The sequence below is a fragment of the Epinephelus fuscoguttatus genome, linkage group LG21 (genome assembly GCF_011397635.1).
Source record: "Epinephelus fuscoguttatus linkage group LG21, E.fuscoguttatus.final_Chr_v1".
NCBI lineage: Eukaryota > Metazoa > Chordata > Actinopteri > Perciformes > Serranidae > Epinephelus > Epinephelus fuscoguttatus.
Window position 1 is genome coordinate 16,408,559 of NC_064772.1, and position 9,081 is coordinate 16,417,639.

The following is a 9,081-nucleotide window of genomic DNA, read 5'->3' on the forward strand; positions in this document are numbered from 1 at the left end:
AGACATAAAACTACTACGGACACAAAATGACTTCATAGAGACACAAAACAACCACAAAGAGATACAAAATGACTCAAAAGAGACATAAAACTACTACAAAGAGACACAAATGACTTCACAGAGACACAAAACAACTCCAAAGAGACATAAAACTACTACGAAGTACACAAAATGACTTCATAGAGACACAAAACAACCACAAAGAGACACAAAACAACTCCAAAGAGACACATGATGACTCCAAAGAGACACAAAACAACTACACAGAGACACAAAACAACTACAAAGAGAAACAAAATGACTTCACAGAGACACAAAACAACCACAGAGACACAAAACAACTACAAAGAAACACACCATGAGCAGAAAGGATCAAAAGTTACATCAAAGATACTTGAAATGTCAACTCATGAAAAACAACCAAATGAAAAACAACTATAAAGAAAGGAGAAACAAAAGAGGCAAACCCCCACAAAGTCTGTGTGTCTTGCCCCTGTGTGGAAGAGGTAGTGGGGCTTTTCAATATCTGTGTCCAGGGGCCTATTGTCTATTAACCCACCCATGACTGAGGAATATGGATCACCAATGCTCAAGGGTACATAAGTGTTCACTTCTGGGGGCGTCAGAGGAAACAATAAATCCGTAGTCGAGTGGGCAAATGGAGGAGAGCAGACAGAAGGAGACAAGGGGATAGAAAAGGAGAGAAGAGAGACAAATACATTTCTCTTGTTATCGGATGTGGAAAAGAAAACTCAAAGTGAAATAACACCCTCTCTCCTTTCCTCTGTACTCCTTCCTCCATCATTTCTCTCCCTTCTCTCCTTTCCTCACTTTGGGATGCTGTGTGGAGGATAGCGATCATAACCACCAGACTCATGTGTTGTGGTCATTGTGTTTATCGGCTCCGGATGTTTCTTGTGTTACTGTGTTTCCAGAGCGTCTGGAGACACAGAGGGAAGCTTTGAGACTAGCTGGCATCATTTCCTCTGATAAGTGGGGACTGAAGGTGCTTGGGAAAAGTTTGATGTGTTTCTTCTCTCACTCAGTAAAACTGGTTCTTCCACTTTTGATTGACACAGTCTGAAGTGCTGAGGTTATATGTACAAAAACATTCAATATTTTCCTTTGCAAAAAAGTGCTTATACTAATTGCTGTATAAATCTCTTTTTACAAGCATCAAAGTCAACCATTAAGGTGGATTTACAGTATTAATTTATATCATTCTGAACAGCAAAGACTAAAAATATTCAGCTGTATGACTTCAGAAACCAAACTCTTCTGCTAACTATAAACCGTTGACCCCCCTGGCAATTTAAAGTGCTTTTATATAAGACATAAAATAGGTTAAATAGAAAATAGTTAAGAACATAAATACTAAAGCAAAACAAAAGGATACAAACTGTGAAATTACAAATAATAAATTTAAGATGAAAGTGAAAAGCTAAAGAGATTTGTGATGTCTTGTGGTGTTAATTATGTTAAAGATGCCAAGCAGGGAATGTCCTGGGTCCTCAACGGGGGTCCGCGACCCCTCGGGGCTCCTCAGAGTTACAGCAGGGTGCCGCCAAATATTGTTTGATAATTTCATTTCTAATTTAAGTAGGGTTTTGTTTGTTTGTTAGATTTTTTCAAAATTAAAATGTATCTGAAAATGCACACTAACACGAATCCAACATCAATGAATTAATTAATTCATTCAACCTTTACTTTAACTCGAAATACATCGAGGTAGAGACCTCACTTACAATGTAGCCAAGTAAAACAATATTTAAAAAAAGCACTTAGACAAAGAAAAAAACAAAGAGAAACGTACAAAAAAGTGGCAACAAGCAGTAAAAAGCAATAATTAAAAATGTAAAAATAAATAAATAAATAAAAGCATCAATGATGAATAAAAACTGTTAAAACTTAGAACACAGTAATCAGGTAAAACAGGAACACCTAGAAGTAAAATATGATACAGTTAAAGATTTAAATTTCCCTAAGGATAAAAACGAGGAAAGCTTAAATTGTTCTGCATGTTGCTCCACGTTGCAGGTGCACAATATGAAAAACTGGAGTTTCCAAGTTCAGTAAAAACAGCCGGCACCTGGAGTGTGATCCAATCACTAGACCGAGAGCCCACATTAACAGAAAGTATAAATAATAATTAGCGCATTGTTAGTGAAGGTAAGTATATTCATTAAACTCCATTTCATTTACAGTGCATGACATTAATGACAGGCCAACTGTTACCCATAGATCCTTTTTTTTAAATTTCACCATGAGGCACCTATCCATTATGGCAAGGTGAAGTAGTTAGCTAATATTATTTAGTTAACATTTACATACTATTGAAACATATTGATTAATTCACTGTATCGCTATTATTCCAAGTGTATCAATATTCTTGTGAGCCACGATGGATCATTTTGTAACTTTTCGAGCAGCTACAGGCAAACCCAAACAGATAAGGCCTGAAAAGTAGGGGGTTCCTGATCCAACAAAATTACCAACAACAATTATTTTCTTTGTCAATTAATCCATTGATTCTAGTTTCAATTAATCAAATGTTTGTTTAGTTTAAAAAAAATCACAGAAGAATGAAAAATGATCCATCATAATTTCCCAGAGCCAGCAGTCCAAACCATAAGAAACTAATCCAAGGCGCTGGTGGCTTAGTGGTAGTGCAGGCGCTGCAGTGGCCCGGGTTCGACTCCAGCCTGTGGCCTTTTGCTGCACGTCACTCCCCCTCTCTCTCCCCTTCACACTTGTCTGTCCTTTAAATAAAGGCTAAAAATGCCCCAAAAAATATATTTTAAAAAAAGAAACTAACCCAAAACTATATATATTTTTTATTTGTTTGTTTGTGTTTCTTTTCTTTTCTTCCATTTCTTGTTATGTATGAGCAATGAACGGAGGATGGTTGCATGAAAAGATGGTGTCATTCCATGCAGGATGGGCCAGAAAAGGCATGACACTGAAATAAATAGAAATGAATAAATAGATGAATGAATGAATGAATGAATGAATAAAATTTTCAGTTACATAAAACAGAGAAAAGCAGAAAATTCTCACTCTTCAGAAGCCATAAACTGACTCAATAATCAAGATTGTTGGTGATTAATTTGCTGATAATTGACTCGTCAACTTCTTGTTTCAACACACAGAAGAAACTACAGAAGATGATTTAAAGGAGTTCATGTTGTATGAAATGTCTCAACAAAACCCTACACTATTGATGAGCAATAATTGGAATGGCTGATTAGTTTTGGGTGTGTTTAAGTTTGCTAAATTTGTCTCAAAAATCTGGAGAAAAAGGCAAGATAGATTATTTAATTAGTATTTATTCAGATTTTTCCAATACTACTTTTTCAGTCATTAATACATGTATTTTTTAGATTATGTTTGGGCATCCTCCCCTTTGAAATTTTGAGCATCAGCCACTTTCCCTATAGTCTTGTGAATTTTAATGCACCAATTTGTGCCCTTTCTGCATCAATTTATCTCATGCATGACATAATAAAAAATATTTGATTAATTTAATACATCTTGCACATGATCTACTGATCTCGTTTCCATCGAATGCACAGTTAGATACACGACTGTTGAATGAATCATGAGGGAAATTTTCACAACTGCTGTCCCTCCTTCCTTTTGACTTCTCTCTGAACTTCTGTAATTTCTGACTATAAAATCCAACATCCTGCGTCCTGTGGCCTCACATATAAATACAGTATATTCAGCACAAGCTCTGCTACAGCACTCATTTCCTCTGCTGTCCACTGTGTGTTACCATGTAGCAGAGGAAGTGATGCTGACATGAGCTTATGTGCTTGCACCAGTCAGTTACGTGCACTTAAATTCATTCATACATTGTGAGCTCTCAGCAGACACATATAGATGAACAGAGGGTGTGCTGCTCCTCATCCAGTCAGGACACAGTTCGGCATGATGCCGCGGCGCGAGGCAGGAAATCAATATCTGTTCAGCTGAGTCGCTGAGAGGAGGTTGCCAACTAAGCAGTCAACAGTGAGAGCATGGCAGATCTGTCAGACTACTCAAGAGCTAATTGTGTCATTAATTATTGACAGTGACAACGGGCGTTATTGACAAAGCCTGTATCTGCTACAGAACCCAACCTGCAGTGCATTTATAGCAACACACTCCCTGTTTTCTGTTTTGTTGTTTTGATTTGTCTCCTCGTGTGTGCACAGATGATCAAATTAAAAGAGAGAGCCACTTCAAACAGCTCTGATTTCATTCTGCACCCTCTGTGTGTAGAAATCCAGCCAACTGTTCTCTCTTATGATCAAATTTTTATTGCTTTTACTACATCCTCTACACTGTGCAGGCGCAGCAAGACAAGACCCTGCTCCTGCCCTGGTGATATTTCATCACCACCTTACTCCACCCTCACCATCATCCCACCCTGTAACATCAAAATGAAATAAAGAATAGCTTCAGAACAGAGAATAGAGAAATTACATACTAAATAGATAAAAAGAAAACTTAAAACATAAAGAAAATCATTGTTTTATATTCAAACAGGTATCATGAGACAGCTCTGAAGTTGAAAGAAAAAAGATTAGATTGATTGGTAATTGTGTATACTTCAGTAATGGCAGTATAACTGTATCAGAAATGCTATAACCTCTTCTTGTAACCCTTCTTAAAGGTCCAGTGTGAAAGATTTAGGGGGATTTAGTGACATCTAGTGGTGAGGACTGCAGATTGCCATCAGCTGAATCTTCTCCAGATTAGGATTCCTTCAGTGTTCATTGTTCATGAGGAGCTGAATTTTCCGTAGCGGTCTCTTCCTCTCCAAAACAAACCAACCAGATGATTAAAACTGGTAAAAACACTGAATAAAGCAGTTTCATATTACAAATCAGTGTTTCTCCTATACTGTTTGGCATGTCATAGATGGCTCGCTAGTCTATAGCACCTGCTAATTTGTGCTCACCTTTTTTCTCTGATTAACTAAACAGAAACACCACCTAAATGAAGAATCCCAGAATGTTATTTCCATGTTCAAGATGAGTTCAATCAATATTTGTGAACATGAGCTACTCTCTCTCAAATCCAGAAACTAGAATATGAAGTTTCAAACTTATGATGTCGTAGGGTATAATATCCAGAGAAAGAAAAGAGAGAAAAGAGAGCCTGACTTTGCTGACCCACAGAATCTTTGTTTTCTTTTTACACCCAGATGAGCTTGTTGTATTGTTCTCAGTTCTGAAACAGAAAATGTACCCATATATTCAGAATGTTCCCCTGGCTACTCTTTGTCTTATCTATAACATCTTTCCCAGTTTATAGTCTATGGAGCAGCTTCAGACTTTATACCCTATGACATCACAAATTTGAGTTTTAGCACTCTAACTTTTGGAATTGGAAGAGAGTTGTTCACATTTATTCAGATTTTTGGACTGCCTTAGACCACAACAATAATATGCATAATTATTTTGCTTTTTTTTTTTTTTTAAATTGGCATAGCTTCCCTCTCAGATCCAGACGTTCAGGAGGTTTTTACCAGAAGCCAAATTGTCCACAAAGGTCTCTTCCTCTCCAAAATAAATGGAACCGGTGATCTAAACCAATCAAAACACAGAATAATGCAGTTTCACATTTAAAAATTCTTGCTTTTGACACAAAGGGGCTGATGAAGGCTAAGACTGATGCTATGGAACTTTTGATTTGTGACCTTTGCTCACATCTCCCATGGGTGAGACTCAGATACGAAGAGAGTCCTACACACTGGACCTCTAAAATTATTTTGTTTCCTTTGTAAATACCTGATATTTTATCATCAGTAATGTTGTATTTACATCTTTACTTCAAAAAGCTAGGTATCTAACTTTTGACTGATGTTATATTTGATATAAATATGCATACATATAGTCAAGATGACAAGAGGAAAAAATTTAAGTGACTTTGAAAGATGGTTCATTGATAGAAGGAGCTTCCGTCACAATGGCTGCTCACCTGACTAGTGTTTCAATAGCAACAGTGGCTAAAGTGCCATCTGCAATTAGATCTATGGGAAAGACGTCAGTGAATAGGATCAAGAACTGTGGTCGACAGCTCGCATTTAATGACTGTGATGCTCAAAACAGAAGCTCTTCCTCAGGTGACTGAAAAATGCCAACACAGCAGGACGTGACAGCAAAGACAGTCCATCGACAGTTACACAGAGAGGGATGTTAAAGTAGAGTTACAGAGCATAAACAGCTCATTACAAGGAGGAATGTATACTTGAGAGACCATTTTGGACCGACTTGCTAGACAGCACTCTCCCCCACCATCTCCATTTGACCAAATGAGGGAATATCTTTTGAGAATATTGTGTTCATCCCTCCAGGAGAGTTCAGAGAACGGTAGGATTAATGCCACGGTGCACTGAAGCTGTTCTGGCAGCACATGTTGGCCCAACATCTTGGTTTTCCTTTTAATTTGTCACCCGTCTGCACTTAGCTTTACTGCTTTACTGCCTTACTTTACTGCAAGTATCGCAATTGATGTCCCATTCTAGCATTTTTTTCTATCAGAATATTTACTGTATATTAAAATGTTTCATCCAGAAAGCATGTAGAGGTGTTATCTCAGCTGTATTCAGCATGAAAGGAGTACCAGCAGACACTGCTCAGCACAGCATGAGAAAACAAGACGTCTGAAGAGCACCCATCACATTCAGAGGGTCAGTCGTCCTGAATGTGTTGTTGTAGTCTGTGTTATTTGGCAAAGGGTGTTCTGCAGCAGCACATGTGATGCAACATAAATCACCTACAAGGAGGAACACCTGGCGAATGAATAATGCATAAGGAAATATCTTCCAGATTGTTTACCCACGTCTCAGCATTCTTTGACAAATCAGTTCCCCTCTCTCTGCAGTTTGTGACTAACATGCAGTACGACACTGCGTCAGTGACGACTCAGCATCAGCTGCTTTATTTGATGCTAAAGTTGAATATTTTTTACTTACGTAGGAAAAGTTTGTCACAGGAAGGAAGGTAAGTAGAGGATCCCACTCCCTGAACGCAGCTCGTGTGTGTCTACGAGCGCACTGCAGAAACTGGCCACTAGAGGGCGTGTTGTATCACCTGAAAACCTACATTAAAAACTTAAACATTTAAAACTCTGCTGTTCTCCTGTGCCTTTGACTGACTTGACAATCTGCTGCACTTTTATCTCCTTTGTTGCATTTTTGGGCAGCATGTTTCAGTACTTTAACTGTATTTAAGGTCTGTTACATGTGTGTTTTTATTTTATTTTATGTCTTTTATTTCATTTCATCTTATTCTTAAAATCAAAATTTGCTCTGCCTTCATGTATTTTACTCTGGTTTTTATTGCTTACTGGTTTTATATAATTCTGATGGTGTTCTTTGTCTGTGTAAAGCACTTTTAATTGTCTCAGTGTTTCAGTAAAGCTGCCTTGCCAACATTTGTCATTCATTAACAATTTGGAAATATAAATCTGTCTTGTGTGACATCACAGCAGCATACTGTTTTACACTGCACATTTATTTGAAAATTCAACTCATGTGTACTACCATGTTTTTATTTGAAATTCCTGAAACCAATTCTTGCAAAGTATTGTCAAAGTTTAGGAAACATTAAAGGGACAGTTCACCCCAAATTTAAAGATATATATTTTTCCTTTTACCTGTATTCGTGCTATTTATCAGTCTAGATTGTTTGGGGGTTTTTTTGGTGCTTTGAACACCATAAGTCGAGTGACATCTAGTTCCATTATATTTTATAGAAGACAGACATCTCTCTTCTAATATCTCCAACACTCTGCAACTGGACTGTCCCTTTAACAACTCCTTGCATCTAACTATTTAATCTCTGGCTGTCAATACAAGTACTGGAATGTATGTTATGCCTGCTTAATGTTTGGCAGCCAGATGTGCGTAGACATCCTGGAGTCAGAGCACCGTAAAAATCACAAGACGTCCTCATTATCGTAAATGTTAAAAGCAAATGGGTGTTTAGATTAGTGTGATAAGAGACATCTGCCACACATGGAAAAAAGAGTTTCCGACTCCTTAAAACACACACGCAATAGAATAAATGTTGCAGGAGGGGTTTTATAATCTGGAAAACTCATAAACATGGATTTCCAAGTCATGAAAAATGAATAGCTAAACATGTTCATGCCACTTTCAATGATCTTAGTCAAAGTCACCATCATACAGCAACTGCAGAAACAACAGTCTGCTGAATTATATTACTGATACATACATACATTAACTCATCTGGGGTCCTGGCTGCTGCAGCACACACACTCAAACACATTCATAAGAGGATACTTGAGCACAACTCCATGCTATGTTATCCAAAAGCACTCCCACAAAATGAGTGTTCATACACACAGTTGCACTAACCACACTTCTGGACATAAAACCATGCTTGTAAAAGTCAATGGTCGACTTTCAAAAGAAAACCACAAAGTCCTGTATGATCGAGAGCCCTGCGAACGGTTAGCAGTAGCTGTAATGAAAACCTGACATTATAAAGAAATTACATTGTAGCTGTAGGATTTAACACACAAACTGTGCTTGCAGGTAGCTCTTTAGTAAACATCTGACTTTAGTTACAGCTGCAGGGGAAAGGCATGTCTGCTAGTAAAAGGCTGTCTGTGTCAACTGTTAAAATCACTACAGAAGCTGGAGCTCCCTCAGGCACCGAGCAGACGCACAAACAACTGTGTGTTTTGACTGAAAATTAGGTTGCAGACGTTACTCGCAGCTCTTACAGCAGTAGCATGGTAACATTTTACAATAACAGACGATGGAAGCATATTTCTGTGTGTGAATGATAATGTGCATTTTGATTCTCACATTAATGAGCATTTTCTCGTATTCTTCTCAGGTTCAAAACTTCAGCTAGTAAGTATAAGCTACTGTAGCGAGCTGACCTTGCATATAGAGTTGTATTTTTTATTCTTTTGGTCAAACTTATGTTTTTGAAGTCAAAAATAAACCTGAAATTTATACAGCCAATTTCAACCCAGTTTCTGACCAGTGAAACAGCATTTGATTTGTCCCTTGAGCAACAGAATCAGAAGTCGCTGCTCTCCCTGGGACAAGCAGAA